Genomic DNA, 17,919 nt, shown 5'->3' on the forward strand with positions numbered 1-17,919 from the left:
GGATTAAATAATTTTTCAGTATCTCTGTGCGTACATCCGTTCACTCAGCCTGGCACTGTACTTCTTTCCAAAAATAACTGCTTTTACTGTGAAGATCTTCATAAAATTACTGTTTGGACCACACTGATACTGTATAACATTACACTATCAAACACACTTAATCCAATTTAGGGTTGTAGGGTCCTTTCCTTGCAGCTCAAGGCAGGAACCAACTCAGGACTGAGTAGCAGTATTTAATGGGCCTTCCTTACTCATTCATTCATACAGGGAGGGACCATTTAGAATCTCAATGAACTGAACATCAATGTGTTTGGGTATATGGATGACAAACAGGCATATCTGGATGAAAACCTGCACTGCTATGAAGAGAGAATGCAAGTGCCACACATAATGACTGGGAGAGGGTCTCAAATCCATGAAGCTGAATTCAGAAGGTGGCAGCAATAACCACTATGCCCCCCACCAGGTCATTCTAGTAAAATTATAACTCTCCTTTGTGCTCTCCTCCACCCAAAATAATTCAAATAACAGACATTAAAATAAGCAAAAACGAAAGCATTTCAAGTTACACGTGTTGAGTAAGAGTAACATGAAAAAAAAATTGAAATTCAGCTAACTAAACATAATTATATGTTGGATACACAATGTTTACTTTCTAAAGGTACTTCTAATTAAATCAATTAAACAAATAACTAATTAGGCAAGCTTTTGTTATAAATAATTCGTGTCGTGTTATCCAGGTGATACAGATTAAAACCTGATGCTGATTTCTCATCACCGTTCAGATTGTTTTCCCCGCATCTGTTGAATTGCATACCCAGCCAAATGCAGGAGCACTAGGCTACTTGTCATATCTTCTATTCATTTATGCAATTTCATAAAGTGCCTAAATCATTTAAGGATCAATGCTGAGCTTGCAGTACAACTGCGCAGATCTGACCATCTTTTATGTGTGTTTTTTTTAAATACTATTTACAGTTTTTTTCTGTATTTCACTACAATTTGCCTTATTTGGTCAGCAGAGCATATTGTAGAACTGGATATGAGGCAGAAACCAAGCCTACATGAACCACTAGTCCGTGTCAGTTATTAAAAACACTACACAACAAAGTTTTTGCTTCTTGAACACTGTTGGGTGTTTCTTACAGATTTTTGGGTGCTGATCACAAATATCACATTAAAATTTACCCATCACGTACCATTTCAGTTTTGTCATGATTTTTTCTTATATTTGTATCCAAACATTTTCGCTCAAGTAAGTGACTTATCAACAACAGTTTGTGCAGCCTGGGAATGTCCAGTCATGGAATCAGGCCAGGTTGGAAGTAGTTCTGTGAAAGTTGACATTCTGGGCAGGTCTGAATGAGTTTGACGCTGTCTCAGCATGCTAAAAATGTGGCTTACATACACCGATCCTGCTCATTTGGTTTATATAGTGTCACAGAAGGCTAGGGGCCAGACTCAGCGTGCCACCTGGAAGGACCAGGAGGCAGATAAGGAGGGGACCACGGGGATGAAGCAAGGAGGCTCAATCCCATTGGGGCCCATGGCCACCGCCAGGGGATGCACCGAGCATCGTTATGCCCAGGAGAGCGACACTTCCGCCACACCGGGGAAGGTGGAGGAAGGTCCTTCCAGGAACACCCAGAGTACTTCTGGGCAGGGGTGGATCTACCGGGGTGGCACGGGGTGGCAATTGCCACCCTGAGAAAAAGCCTTGCCACCCCATTTGCCACCCCAGCACTAGTATCTCAGTGTTCTAAAAATAAAAGAGTTTCCTCGACCGATTTACAGCTGCAACGCTCTATTATGATGACATAAAAATAGCATATACCCGTAAATAATAGAACAAAATCGTTTTTCTATTAAAGCGTAGTCCCAACAAACGACTCTTATGAACTGCTTCGTTTTAGTGAATCAAAGACATTTAGTGCAACCAGCGGGATCATCACAGACAAATTCCGGCATTTTTAACAAACCGAAGCAGTTAATTTTGATATCTTCGCGTATATCAATGACTAACAGTTTAACTGTAAACTATTTTCAAAAGTATGTTGTTCAGTAGCTTGCATCTTCAAGTCTGAACCTTTGATAAGTGGCGTCACGTGACAACAACGCCGTGTCCAGTCCATCGATATGCTGGAGTTGAGAAACAAAACCAGGTACTGAATTACTTTCATACTTAACAAATTAATGTTTAATTAAACATGTCTTAGTGTTGCCTGAGGTAGATGCTTGCTAGTTATATGACAACTAAACAGCAAGTATGTCTAATCAGTTCTATTTAACGTTAACCTGCATTACCTTGTTAGCTAGTGCAGCAATTAAAATATTCCATAGGAGCACATGAATTTACTGAGTTATTGTATAGCTTAATGTTTTCATATGTATTCATTAGGCAGGTGAAATTGTTCAGTGCAGTGTATGTTTAGAAAGCTATAAAGTCTAAACTTCATACTTGTTGCATCTCCCAGGATACTATGAAAAGAAAGGCTGACATCCAGAGTTTTTTTAAACCAAAAAGAAAAGGAAAATCAGAATCAGATACTGTGGGAGTGGAAGGTGAAGATAAGATAGAAAAGGTACAAAAGAAGTTGTGGAAGACAGAGGAGGTGATGGAGTGTTGGACGAAAGAAATATAGAAATGGATGACAAAGAGCTAGAAAGAAGTGAAGAAGCAGAAGATATCCAGCATGAAGTGAGTGAAGAGGTGGAAGAAAGAGGGTTAAGAGAGGAAGAGAGCTCAGACATTGAAAGAGAGTAGAGAGAGCTTGAAACGCCAGCACCCTGTTTGTCAGGTGTCCATGGTATGTTGTTCATTGTGCTTTTCAAATATTTCTTTACATAAATAAAAAATAAGCACAACCTATTTGATTTATTTAACCTATAATCATTTAAAGAACCATAGCTCAATGTATGTTTAACCTTGCTTATCGTGGTTACAGTCAGTGTTCTTTATTAGATATTGTTGAGATATATGCCTAAAAAAAAAAAACCTTTAGACAAAGGTTGCTGCAGTAGTAGCTGAATGATTAGGTGTTAAATGTTTCATACTGTAACATTTAAATATAAGTGATTTTTATTTTACTTTACTAGGTATATCAAAATTTAGGTCAGAAGGCCCGACCCAGCCAAAACTACATACCTTCTGTCTGGAGGAGCTTCCGTGCTGATTGGTACCAAACACATCCATGGCTTGAATACTCACAGTCTAGAGATGCCTGCTACTGTTTTGCATGTAGACATATTTCTCTTCCTGATGCTCCAAAGAGTGTTTTTACCTCCTTTGAGGGGTACAGTAAGTGGAAGAAGGCTACGTTTAAAGATAGTGGGTTTTCTTCTCATGCCAAATCTGAGAACCATGTAAACGCAATGGTAGCATGGGCAGAGAACAAAAAAATGCAGGACAAAAATACTTCGCTGTTGGGTGTCATGGATGAACATTACCAGAAAAAGGTAACAAAGAATCGAAAATACATCAAAACATTGGCCGAAATTCTTGTCCTAACTGCTTCTGAAAATCTAGCCCAGCGGGGTCACAGAGAGTCTCCAGCCTCAGACAGACAAGGTGTTTTTCTGGCCATGCTAGATTTGTTGGGCAAACATGATCCCATTGTTAAAAAGAGACTTGAACAGCAAACTAAAAATGCTAAGTATACAAGTAAAACCATCCAGAATGAAATACTGTCTTGTCTGGCAGAAATGGTGAACGAGGAAATCATGAAAGAAGTTAAAGAGAGTGTACAGTTTTCTGTGATCGTAGATGAGACTAAAGATGTTCAGAAAAAAGAGCAAATGTCAATTGTTCTGAGATACTATTACAATGGTCTGATTTATGAAAGCTTTCTAGAATTTCAAGAGGCATACAAGCTTGATGCTGCTGGGTTAACTGAGAAAATAATTGGCTGTTTGGAAAAGTATGGTTTGGAGTACAAGAAAAATCTTGTAGGTCAGGGGTACGATGGAGCTGCTGTAATGAGTGGGGCCCATTCAGGTGTCCAAGCGAGAATAAAAGCAGTGGCCAAGCATGCATTTTATGTGCATTGCAGTGCACACAGTCTCAACCTGGTCATAGTAGATGCCGTCAAAAATGTGCCAGACGCTGGGAATTTCTTTTCTTTGTTGGAAAGACTTTATGTGTTCTTGTCTGGATCTTATGTCCATCAAAAATGGCTTGAAGTACAGCGGAACATGTATGATGGTGTATCAGGGGAGCTCCAGCGACTCAGTGATACACGCTGGGCTTGCAGACATGTAGCATGTCGCAATGTCATGGATAGATTGCCTGCTATTTTGCAAGTGCTTGAAGAGCTCTCGGATAAGAACAATCCTCAAAGAGCCATTGAAGCAAAAGGCATATTGGCCCAAATTGATGTCAGTTTTGTTGGATGTCTTGTGCTCTTTCGAAAGGTGTTGAGTGACTCTAATATTTTGTCTGAGATGCTCCAATCTAAATCTGTTGACCACTCTAAGGCTGTTGAACTCATTGTCGCACTAAAAGAAACACTGACAAATTATCGCAGTGAGGCTTTTTTTGAAGACCTATGGTCAGAAATACTTAATACGTGTGAAAAGAGTCACATTTCAACAACATTTCACACCCGAAAGCGGTCAAAACAGATGGCTACAAAATTTCAAGATTCCATCGTTACTTCCACACTTGGACAGCATGTAGAACCAGACAGCAAGGAGACTTTTCGAGTCAAAGTGTTCTACCCAGTCTTGGACACCATGATTGGGGAAATGGAAAGACGTTTTTCAGATACCGATTGCAACATCATGAAAGGCATTCAGGCTTTAAATCCGTCAAGCTGTAGTTTTTTAAGGGAGGAAGAGATTGTCTCTTTGGCTAATTCTTATGAGTCAAGTGTTGAAGATATTAAACATGAGCTTCACCAGGTAGGGAGAGTCCTAGTTAGACTTAAGATGAATGGAAAAGAAAGTCCTACTACTCTGATGGAGTTTGCTCATTTTCTGGAACCATATAAGCTTGTTTTCTTTGAGCTGTTCAGGTTGTGCAAAATAGCTGTAGTGTTACCAGTTAGCAGCGCAACATGTGAAAAGAGTTTTTCAGCTGTGAAGATAATCAAAAAATTACCTAAGGTCTACAATGGCAGAGAGTAGATTGTCGAGTTTGGCTATTCTCAGCATTGAATCAAAACGCACCAAGGCCTTGAATTTAGATGACTTTGTTAAAAGATTTGCTGAACAACATGGCAATCGTCGCATTCAGTTACAGTAGGTTCAGTTACTTGCATTCTTTAGATGTGAGTAGTGAATATGTCTGCAACTGTACACATATGCACCAAAGCTGTTTGTTGGATGGTTTAATAGACTGCTGGTCATAACCTTGTTACAACAAAATTTGTAATTTAGTTTTCGGTCCATCCAAATTTGTTAGTTTTGTTAAAAAAAGAAGAGATACTTGGATTTAAAGGGACTTTTCTTGCTTTACTTGCACTAAAATTATTGAATTTGTTTTTATGTCTCATCCAAGATATTTGAATACTTTAAAATGTGATTTTGTTGCTCTTTTTGCACTGAATACTGTGATTTATTTTATTCATTTCGAAGACATATTTTGGTGATTTAAATGTGGTTTCTGTATATTTATTATGTGTTTTTGACTTAACGATCCATTGAGATTTTGTATCAATGTGCAGTCTGCATTGTTTGTCATGCTTAGTAAATTAAACTTGGCATAGACTTTGCATAAAACGCATAGGTTTGCGTAAAACACAATAAAGAGAAGTTAAATATACTGTAACATCTCATTTAATTTATCTGACTTTCCAATCCAGATATCAGATTCAAGTCAATCACAAATCAGCCTTTATTTCATTTTTATAAAACAATGTAAAAATGTGGCCCTAGTGTATACACTGAATAAAGAATAGCATTCCTTGAATCCACAAAAACCATGCTAGGATGCTTGCTTCAGTGTTGCCACCCCTCATAATTTTAATGCCACCCCATGAATAATTTTCTAGATCCGGCCCTGCTTCTGGGTGTTCATGCGGCACTTCCGCCACACCAGGAAGTGCTGCTGGAAGTATGTTTAACAAACGTGTGTTTTGTAAGAAACTCCGAGGTTTCTCTTTGGTTCACTGAGTCACTTTTGCAGGTGTTACACCATCTTCGAGACAGGATAGTTGAGCTGGAGGGGAAGGAGATCGGGCCACAGAAGATGCTATGAGAGTGGGCAGAGCAGCGTGGCGCTGGAATCTCTGGCCGGAGCATCGTGGTGGTGCAGGTAAGTGAGGCCTGTACCGTAAAAATAAATGGAGACGCGAGTGAATGCGTTCCGGTATCGTGCGGTTCCAGTGACCGAGTAGCTGCATCTCTGATAGTGAATGCGATGTAGAGGGCTGATCGCATGGTGGGAGTGGAGCTGAGACGCCGGCCGATGAGTGCCAAGGGGCCCAGTGCCCTACTCCCAAGGCCAGCGTCAGTCTCCCTTCACTCCACAGGGGCGATGATGGCCAGGGGTCTCTTCCTTTCTCGTAGGGAGGCTCAAACCATCAGGGTGCCCCAGAGGAAAGGGAGGAACCCGAACAGTAAGGCCGGATCTTCCTACATAGAGAGACGTGAGTCAGTGCACTAACGTACAGAGAGAGGCCACCCTGTGCAGGTGCAGAAGGAAGCCCCGAGGTCAGCAGGGAAGACGAGAGTGCGAGCAGTCCCGTTTAACAACCCAATGAAAAGGGCACAAAGGCCATGGAGCAAGTGCTGAGGTTTTGTCTGGCAGGATGCTGAGATTCGGACCCGCTTCGTGGATGACCTGCCCTCGCGGGATGGGCCGTTGTGCCCAACGGGTCTCCGCTGGCGATGGGGCAGTGTGGCAGGAGGCTGGGGGCCACACCCAGCTGGGATGCCTGGAAGGACCGGGAGGTGATCTATACGTCTCCTGGGCCACTAGGGGGAAACCGTGCTGGATAAGGAGGGGACCATGGGGATGGAGCAAGGAGGCTCAAGCATTGTTGAGCCCGGGAGATCGACACTTATGCCACCCCTCCTGGGGAAGGTGGAGGAAGGACCTTCCAGGGACACTTGAGTACTTCCAGGTGCTCATGTGGCACTTCCGCCACAACAGAAAGTGTCGCCGGAAGCACGTCAGCGAGCATCTGGAGCATTTCCGGGTGACTATAACAGGGGCCCCCTTCCTACAGTCATGGAGCTAGAGTTGGGAGCTGGAGCAGGCGGCCCATGGACATTGAGAGAATGAACTGTGTTGAGGGTGATTGGTGCTGGGAGCACTGTGTGTTGTGCAGACTTTATTAGCTTAATAAAGTGTGTTTTGTAAGGAACTGGCATTTTGTCTGATGGTGTTCAGACCAGCATTCACAGCACCTACATGAGTGATACATTTCTGATGAGACTGTGTCTCTTTCCAAGGAAACTATTTTAGTTTTCATCACTAATTTTAGCTGTAATCACCGGTGCACTAATAACAGTGTCAAAGGAAATCAAGCTACATATGTCATGTTATAAATTTTTCTTTTTTAAGTTGTGTGTTGTAAAAAACTTCATTTCCCAATACTACAACCATCAGGCACCTGCATCTCTACATATATTGCTTTTGCAACAAATCACTCTGTCTTAGATGGTTTGTTTATTTTAAAATCCTATATCACCCAACACTATTGTCAAGAGTCACCACTCGTATATCAAACTATTCTTCTTCAGAAATCACTCACATTACTTGTACTAAGATATCATCTTCATATGTTAAGGTTGTCCCTTATGTTCCAATCACATTGTTTCCAGTTCTCTCTTCTTGTGCATCAAATTATTTTTTTATTAAGTTATTATTTATTTATTTGGTATAAAGTCAGCCAGGGAGTGGAATGGTAAAATACAGCATTGCTCAAATAGCAGTTAAAGGACAACTGCTAATGGATTGGTTACACACTATCCTTATACAACCAAAGATAGTCTGGTGAAGTGTAAGTGTTCAAATTATTACTTTGTTAACTGTTTCTATAAGCATTTCTTTAGCGAACATCTTTTGATGGACTTTTGAGCTAGCTAATCATTTGGCCTTTCCGCATCTTATCTAACTGTCGTTGGTTTTGTATAATCAAATACCCATTCATCCTCTGTTTTAGCCCCGAGTTTCAGGGTTGCAGGGTGCTTGAGTGTTTGGTTCAAGAAGAGCACCAATCCTGAGTGGACTGCTAAACCTTCACATGATACACACCCATGCTCACTCAAATATTGGACATTTATCATTCATGTTTTACAATGTGACAAAAATATTTAATAAGATTAATAAATAAAACAAGAAATGAGTCTTGCACAAACATTAGAGTGACTCTGAGATGCATTCTCATGGATGGATATGCTGAGATACATCATCAGTGATGTATCCTGGGGTCATTGAGACTATTGGGTCTTTCAACATCATACATCCTCACCCAGATGACCCAGCCAGGGTTGATGAGACGCCAACTTGTGTTCCAGCAAAGATTACCCATGGATCAACCTTCTGATCCATAACAATTTAGGAGCTCTCAGTAGTCTGCACTGTGGTATTGATGGCTTTCCTCTTGCCAGCCCCAGCAATACCAAGTAGGGTGTGGACTCATTAGTGTGAACGGCTAGCAAAATCTCTGCACCCTACTTCAATGGGCTATCAGAGAGCCTTCCATCCTTGACTCTGGCACTGCTCCACCAGATCCTGGTATGTGGCCTGCTTCTGCTCATTCACTTCCTCATTATGGTTCCTTCAGGTAAAAAAGGCCTAGATCCAACCTCAGTCAATTTGTTCCTGTGTGGTCAGGAAGCTTCAGCTGCTATTCTAAGTCAGCTTAAAGCAGCCGGTCTGACATGGCATTGACTAGATGTGCTTCCTCTTGTCACATTGTTTGCTGGTGCTAATGGCCAAAGCAGTGCTCTCTACAGTACCCTTCAGTGCCTGGTCTTGACGCCACCAGTAGGCAGCTGCTGAGGATTTGCTCCCATAATTCTCTTACTGGACCGAGAGTGCATGCTGGGGTATAACTCTTTAAGGTTTGCAGGACTGGGTAAAAAATTGTAGAATGATGAGAATAATAAGTTAATAGAGAATGATGAGAGTTGAAAAGTGATAAATATAAAAGGATAAGTAACCACAGAGCAAGATGACAGAAAATATTACAGTTACCATAAGATATGATTTCTGCTAAAAAAAAGTATCTCTGCCTTGATTAGTGTTAAAATATGTTTTGATAATACTAATTTAAAAAGACATTAATGTTTAAATAACAAATTTACACAATGTAATTTACATATTACACAACAGAGAAAATGTTTCATGCACCAAATTAGACTATGTCCCCTAATTTGTACTCCCTGTACACAAATATGACCATGAATATTGATTTTTAGCTGTAGTTTTTTAGATATAGAAAACAACTTCTAATAGGGGACATTGTTTCTGCTACCACTGGGAAAAGATTCCTAGTCTAAGTGAGGCAAAATATGCGAGTTGGTTTTCTTTGGATCGCAGATACTAGAACTTCTCAAGGACTATCTCTTCATTGACAAATTCTCCATTGTGAGCAAAAGTGTGTGTGAGACTTTTAAACAAGTTTGTGCAAATTTCCTGAAAAATAAGAGAATTGAAAATGAAGAGGACATTGCTGTGAAGATGGTGTCATCCTATCAGAAGTTGGGCTGCAGCATGTCTTTGATAATTCACTTTATCTACTCCCACTGTGACTTTTTTCCTGAAAACTCTGGAGCGAGAGAGCGATGAACTTGTGGAATGCTTATTGTAATTCTTCTCAGAATGGCTTATGTTTCAATGTAAAGTATTGGCTTTGTACTTTGATAAAATTTTGATCACAAAAAGAACAAGAAGTACCTCTCTATCTGTATAATGATGTGGTTAATACAGGAGATATCACTTTAGTGAATGAGATGCAGGTAATACAATTACAAGCATCTTACAAAGCGAGAAGAAGGAACTTTCTCTAAAAGTCATACGTGTAGACGACAAATAGAAAATCATATGTGATGATAGTCGAGTCTGGGAATTATTGGAATGAGAGGTATCTGAAGAGCAAAGAAGGAGTGCAGAAAGCAGTCACTACAGAGACTGAATACCTCTAATGAGTGATGACAGCCCCTCCATTTGTGCTCTAAAGGCAATTAGAAAGAAAAGAAAGAAATGGTGATATGAGCATCTATATTATCGCAGTATTTCCCTCTACTTACCCTTTTCCTGTTTTCCCTCAAGGGTAAGTGTACTCGTCAAGTTCGTTATCGTGTTGGTCTACTGTTGCACTTTAAGATGAACACACACATACACAGCTATTTGCATACACACAGACTCTAACCAAAACAGTGCCCCATGAATGACACATACACACTGATTAACCTTTAACACTTTCAACCACACAAGTGCTTTAGAAATAACACAGCCTGTCACTCAGCACTTCCTGAGACTTACTTACTATCAGCACAAACAACATACGATGTTTTAATGATATCTCAGACCTAAATATTACTTTTGGTCTAACAAGAATACATTTAGGGTGGCACATTGGCACAGTGGGTAGCACTGCTGCATCGCAGTTAGGAGACCTACATTCACTTCTCGGGTCCTCCCTGCGTGGAATTTGCATGTTCTCTCCGTGTCTGTGTGGGTTTCTTCCAGGTGCTCCGGTTTCCTCCCACAGTCCAAAGACATACAGGTTAGGTGCATTGGCGATCCTAAATTGTCCCTAGTGTGTGCTTGGAGTGTGTGTGTGTGTATGCCCTGTGGTGGGCTGGCACCCTGCCCGGGGTTTTTTCCTGCCTTTCACCCTGTGTTGGCTGGGATTGGCTCCAGCAGACCAAAATGTACAGATTTTGTACCCCATAACAGCATCTTAAACATAAAGAAGTCTGGAGAGTCATATGTTAAGAATTCAATAGGATTTTTTATTCAAACTTGTTAGGGTCAACCTGGGTCTCTAATGTTCACATATGACAGTCCCAGATAAAGTAGCTGAGATCATGAAATGTGGGTTAAAGATCTGGGGCCTCATGTATAATGCCGTGCGTAGAACTCGCACTATAACATGGCGTAAGCACAAAAGCCGAAATGTGTTTACGCACAGAAAAATCCAGATGCAGGAATCTGTGCGTACTCCAACTTCCACGTTCTTCCGTTACATAAATCCCGATCAGCGTGAAAACTAACACTCGTGCACGCGCATTATGTAATGCCCCAAATCCTCCCAGAATTACGCCTCTTTGAATATGCAAATCAATATAAATCGCCCTTAAGCGCAGCCTTCTGTGAAAAGACAATGGGAAAAGCACGGGGAAAATATAAGAATTTCAGCGAATACCAAGTGGAGGCAAAGGAAAAACATACTATTTGTTCAAATAAACCGTGGTATAATCAACAAAATGAAGTTGATCGAGTGACATAGCGTGTTGGAGAAACTTGAAAGCTCACATTCACAAAATCGCACAGTGCCGGAAATAAAAAATAAGTCACATATCAAAGTCACTGTGAAAAGCCGAGTTGTAAGCCCACTGTCTGTGTGTCATATGAAAGTTTATTAGGGTACAGAGAAAAAAGGCACACGGTGGGGAAAAAGCACGAAATGTCAACTTTAATCTCGAATTTTCCACTTTAATCACGTAGTTTATTTTGTCATTTAGTAGAACATTATAAACTTCATCTTAAAATCGTTTAATTAACCAGTTTCTCAAAATTACATCGTAATTAAAGTAGCACGTTAAATGCTTTGTTTTTGTATCTGATCTTCAATGTGCTCTATGTGTGTGAATCACTACTTGCTTCTTAAACTGGCTCTCTTCCTCCAACTGGACACAGAGTCCATTACATTTGTGATATTACAGCTCTCTGAATAACTAAAATACTGAGATGTATACGTGATGTCATTTTCATGATGATAGGAGCTAAAGCACATTATTAAACATGTGTTTCATGAGCCTCGTGCTCATGACAAGCATTTATCTTTTGTCGAAATTTGTCGCATGCTTTTAGCTGTGTTGTTATTTTCTCTTTCTGTTTTATATTCAATATATATTGGCGTGCGCCCAAGAGTCCTTGCTTTTCTTTCCCCAAGTAACCGATCGCCATACAATCAGCTCTGTAATAGGCGTTAAGCCATCTGTAAGCTTAGCGCCGATTCTTCAAAACGTTTAAAGAACATTGAAATATCTTCGTAGTACATGTTTAATTATTCTATCCTTCACGACACTCCCAGTGAAGAATATAGATTATTTAAATGAAGTTAAAGTTTTATGTGTATAATTTAACAAACATATTTTGCTGCATTTCACCTTAAAAATGATATTGTCATCATATGTAAATACGCTTTATAAAGTGGCTCAGGTTGTGAGATATTATAACTGTAGTGCAAGTTTACAGTGGGGTGATTGTACTTATAAGTACAAACCGTTCTACAAGGAGCAATTGATTGAGTGCATTTAAAGTTCTTGGGATTAAACTGTTTCTGAACCGCGAGGTCCGTACAGGAAAGGCTTTAAAACATTTTGCAGTGGCTGAGACAGCGTGTCCTTAAAGCTATATACCGATAATTCTCTTTCCGATCAGCTGCTGCTGTGATTCACACTCAGATACAGTGATATAAATACTCCGAGTGAGAGTGCAGTGAGAGTAATATGGAAAAAGGTGATCCGCTGTGGCAACTCCTAACGGGAGAAGCTGAAAGAAGAAGAAGAAGAAGAAGAAAAAGAAGTGAGAGTAACAACGCTAAAGCAGTTATGGTATTTGGAATACTATGGCTGTTCCCTGGACCATTATATTGTTACGAGTTAATTACAATCAGATGCATTACACTAATAAACAATATGCAGTTAGTTTCTGTGTATTTATAAAGCCGCGTCATGAAAATAATGAGTAATCACACAAGAACAGTACCATTGCTTTGACGCTGGGTGTCGCCAGTTTGCAAAACCGAGCGGAGAACTTGTGTACGACAAGGCATGAGGTACCGTGGAAAAGTGCGTGGCTTTACGCCAAGTGTAGGTTTTATACATCGCGATTTGAACGTGGAAAAGTTCTTACGCAACATTTCTGTGCGTACGCACCATTTATACATGAGGCCCCTGGGCCTTCTCATATCACTGACTAATATGCACTGTGAAGAGTGGTGCTTAAGAAACAGAAACTATGGAAGAGAAAAATGTATATATTAGCACAAATAGCATATATTAGCATAAATAGCCATAAAAGTAATTAACAGCTTCTGCTGCATTAAATTTAGCATAAATTAGAATGTCAAGCAAATAAGATCGGTCAAGAAAATAGTTAAATAAAAAACATTAGTCATATTGCATTATTTTTAAGCTTGAAGCAGAATTACCAATTTGGGAAAGGAAGGACAGAATAGAAAGAAAATGACACACAGAACAAATTGAGGACAGGAGAAGGGGGGACGTGTGCACCTGTTGTTCAAAAAAGTTAGGAAGCTAAGAAATGACATCAATGAGAAATGGTCCTGGTAGGCACGTAAGAAGCCAGCTGGAATAGTGAATCAGCAGAAACAGCAAAAGGCATTGCTACTAACAAGGTGAAGATGATGTAATGTATGGAGAATAAAAAATACACTAGCATAAATAAATATAGAAAAATATATTAGAATTAACTTTAGTGCAGAAATTAAGGCAAGTCAAGCATGCCAAGCAAATGATTAAAATAAAGGCACATGCCATATTTCTTTTTAATTAAAGCTTAGCTTCAGCCATCAAATTTGAAATAACTTGAAAACCAAGAAAGGGGAAATGATAAGAGAACATTTGTTCAGCCTTGGCCAATAAAGGAATAAGCAAAATAGAAACTAAAGATGGACAATAGACAGTAAAATACCAGAGGCCAGCTGCAGGGGGAATTCAAGAGATAAAAAAGATTCCTATGAGAACTCGAGGTATCGGCCGGACAGGTGCAGAAGGGAGTCAGAGAAAAACAGCAAATGAGCTAATTTAAGCGAGGTCAGAGTGATAAGAAATTACTATATAAGTTTTAAGTTCTGAACTGTTCGGGGTTCAACCTGATTTGGCCGAATTGGGTTAAGTCCGTGTTATTGTTTTATTGCAATAAAGCTATAAACTCTGTTTGGCTATCCTGAGTCCTAATAGCCTTCATTTCAGGTAAAATGCTTTGTGGTGACAATTTTTCGCCACGACAGATTGGTGATCCCGACCGTGAAGAGAAAAGGCGCTGCACAGATCCAGTGGCAGGACGGTGCTCTCTGAAACGAACACAGACGGTGGCCACACAGAAAGGTAAGCGATATTTCGCTAAACTTGTTTGTGTGAAGTTTCAAAGAGAGTCCATCCCTTCAATGGAGACTAGCGGCATTTGGCCTCTCTAAAACGGGACAGAGAGATGGGCATGCAGACTTTAAAAGAATGTGTGAAGACTGTACAGCTAATGTGAGTGTACTAGAAAGAATGTTAGGTGCAGTAATCAATACGGTTTAAAACCTCTGTCCCAGGAGAGACGGGGGACTTAGTAACTCGTGAGCGAGAAGGCGTGAAATTGCCATCTGTCTGCAAGCCGTTTTGAGAGAGAACCAGTCTTAGGGAAAAGCTATGGCATGCCGGCACCGACAGTTTCTTCTGACTGTGCCCCAGTAAAAGAGTTAGTTCAGGTGCAATTGGAGGCCTATCATTACCGTCCCGGATTAGAGATGGGGGACTGACATGCGTAGGTAAAAATTCCTGTTTAGGTACCGCTTCCCAGCTTGCCATTAGGAAGAGCAAGGGGAAGGTCTGCTCGAGGGAACACGTGGGTTGAGTGTGCTAGTATTAGGGACAGATAAGGGAATAGAATTTTTTGTTTATTATTTTATCATTTTATTTTAATTTTTTTTTTGATATGTTAGGGAGGCATGCAAGTGTCGTATGAATGGAGCGCATTTAAAAGCGCCGCAGCAATTCAAGATGTACGTAAAAGTGCAGGAATGTATGGAGCGTGTAAAAGCGACGTGGCGAATGAAGCACACAGGTGCAAAACTAATTTGGGGAAAAAATGGGGCACTAGGGCTAGCACGCTAGGTGCTAAAAAGTGTGATTGAGTACGAGTGTGGGTTTTAGGGAATGTACAATGTGTATGTGTGTATATATATATATATATATATATATATATATATATAATATATATACAGTGGAACCTCGGTTTATGAGCATAATTCGTTCCGGAAACATGCTCGCAATCCAAAACACTCATATATAAAAGCAAATTTCCCCATAAAAAATAATGGAAACTCAGATGATTCATTCCACAACCCAAAACTATTCATATAAAAATGATTAAGACAAAATGTAAAGTAAAATACATAATACAAATTAACCTGCACTTTACGTTTAAAAAGAATCATGGCTGGTGTGACTTTCTAAACTCATGTGGGATTCCACCCAACAGGAAGACACGCGGAAGAGGGTCCCAAAGCAATCGCAGTCTCCCAGCTGTAGCAGTTAGCCGTATAAGCGCATCCAAAAGATTGCAGACATGCTATAAGCGCCTGTCGTCAATGGGTCATACAAGGAACATTATAAAGATCCCGCTGCAATAAAATAACAGCGCTGTTGCTGTTTCAAGCTGAATAAAACTAGTGTTAAAGTACTGAGACTCAGCTTCGTGTTTTGGGGAGCAAGATGGGGACTCGCACTTCACAGCGCACACACAGTCACAATGCTGTAGTAAACAGAGAGCAGCTGGGCGAGCGAGATAAGAGAGAGAGAGAGAGACACGCTGTAAACAGAGAGACGCGCTGGGCGAGCAAGCAAGATAAGGAGAGAGAGAGAGAGAGACGCGCTATAAACAGAGAGACGCGCTGGGCGGCGAGCAAGCAAGCAAGATAAGGAGAGAGAGAGGTGCTGGGCAAGCGAGCGAGATAAGGAGAGAGAGAGAAGAACCATCAGCTCAGTTGTGATCACATGACGCTCAGCAGACAAAGTGTATCCATACTACTCGTATTACAAGACATCGCTCGTTTATCAAGTCAAAATTTATTAAAAATTTTTGCTCGTCTTGCAAAACACTCGTAAACCAAGTTACTCGTAAACCGAGGTTCCACTGTATATATATATATATATATATATATATATATATATATAAAAGTATAACTTTTTCTGTGCAAAAATTAAGACTATATTGCTTTAGAGAACATAAAGAAACCTATGCGTATATAAATAGCTGTAAATAAATTTCACCCTGTAGGAGGAAGAGTAGAGCTAAAACATTCAGTACATAATAAAAAAAGAAGATTATTGTTTAGACATATGATTTTGACCCTGTACACCGTTCGGAGACATGTATGGAAAAAATATTGTTACGGAGGAAATAAATTGTGGAGTAGAAAAGACATTTTTATGAAGTGTATTCGAAGTAGAATACAGAAGTAGTCTACAGAGTAGTAGTGGAAGTGTGGCTAATGGGAACCAGGATTTGGTCTAATCACCCATATATACACGTTCAGTGGAACGAATTAGAATTTGCATTTGTAACAAAGTAAGGAGAGAAACAGGAAGAATAGTGATAAAAATAGATAAAATATTTACATAAGAGTGGAATGAGAAATTAGAAATTATTAAAAGATGTTAGCGAAAAAAGAGAGAGCAAGAGAAAAACAGAATTAGACAACATTACATTAGAAAAAATGGTGACTTTTGAAACAATATAAGTGACTTATAAGTGAGTGGGAAGGGATAAAATATTTTACTTCACTGACCTTGTTAATCTTACACATGGTCCAGATATACAAATATGAACATCATGTGTAAAAGGAAAAATGTTTTAAGACTTTACACATTTCAACAATGCTTTATAATTAGATACATGGGAGAGGAAATATGGAGCCTAACTGTGTTTGTTATATTTAATGTCTATTGTGGAAAAATAAAAATCAGTTATTGATCAAATCTGGTGTGCGTGACAAGGGCCACGAGAAGTCTGTCTTGCGACAAGTGCAGCTTCTGTTTTCTGTAACGAACAAGAAGTTACAAGTGCCCAACTGATGACCTTTAAAATTGTGTAACTACTGATCCAAACAAAATTATTGTAAAGATGTAATGTCTTGAAATTCTTGTGCAACTAAAGTCATAAGGTCAAATTTTGCGCTTAGCATTATAAAGATTTAGGACACCGACACCTGGGTGCAGATGAAGGGCAGGTGTCCTAGGACTGTGCTTCTCTGTCATTCTTACCTTTGCCTGGTGTGTATTAATAAAATATTTTTTACTAACTTTAATTATATCTCTCTGTCTTCAGTCACAAGAAATGACACTAGAGAAAAAGTGTCCACAGTTTTCTGGCGCCCGGACGTGGGGCAGGAGACGGCCGGCTGACTCCTCGAGCGGGACGATCTCAGCGATCTGTCTTCTTGAAGCAGACTGCCGCTACAGTGTACACCGGCAGCAGAGTAAGCAGCTCCGATAAAAGTTAGGACTGCCCTGTCCTGAGACGACTCCTGCGTGAGGAGTCCCGGTCTCCTTCTGGTACAACCACGGTGACTGAGAAGGATTTTCCTGACAGAGCTGACTAACACCCAGGCTGGGGTAAGTAACCCGGAGGTTTCCGTAAAAAGATAAGCTGGGGCGGGCTTGCTGTAGAGTATAAAAGTGACCGGGAATAGTAAATGGAAAAGAAATACCTTGTTTTAGGTCACTCCTGTTGGGAAAGATAGTATAGAACACTATCCTCTGGGAATTAAAAAGGGGATTTAGGACGGGATCCGGTGCGTGGCACACCCATAAACCCGGACAAATCTATTGGACAGAGGATAGAGCATAGAATAGAAGAATAACAGGTTAAAAAACAAGGGGAGTAATAAAAGTACGTACTAGAAATAAATATTTGCTTTCACCGTGCACTGTGACAGTAACGTAGGAAATAGTGTAGTATACTTCCCTGGGAATATTAAAGGAACTGTTGGGGCGGGTGAGTGG

The 17,919-nt window shown here is 40.2% G+C and overlaps 1 protein-coding gene across 12 annotated transcripts in view; it reads left to right on the forward strand.

The window, feature by feature from the left end:
- Positions 1–1,270: 1,270 nt before the first annotated feature.
- The window catches only part of LOC120540710 (interferon-induced protein with tetratricopeptide repeats 5-like), a 35,161-nt gene continuing 18,512 nt past the window's right edge, over positions 1,271–17,919 (forward strand). For 2 of the 12 annotated variants that reach the window (XR_005635848.1, XR_005635847.1), the window contains exons 1-3: positions 2,587–2,807; positions 3,097–6,253; positions 14,157–14,253. The gene's annotated coding sequence lies outside the window, so the exon portion shown is untranslated. Of the gene's footprint in view, positions 2,163–2,586; positions 6,254–14,106; positions 15,127–17,242; positions 17,281–17,919 lie in introns of those variants that run through there. The other 10 variants (XR_005635845.1, XM_039771753.1, XR_005635850.1 and 7 more) reach the window with 10 other exon arrangements.

This window comes from Polypterus senegalus, chromosome 1 (assembly GCF_016835505.1).
Source record: "Polypterus senegalus isolate Bchr_013 chromosome 1, ASM1683550v1, whole genome shotgun sequence".
NCBI classification, from domain to species: domain Eukaryota; kingdom Metazoa; phylum Chordata; class Cladistia; order Polypteriformes; family Polypteridae; genus Polypterus; species Polypterus senegalus.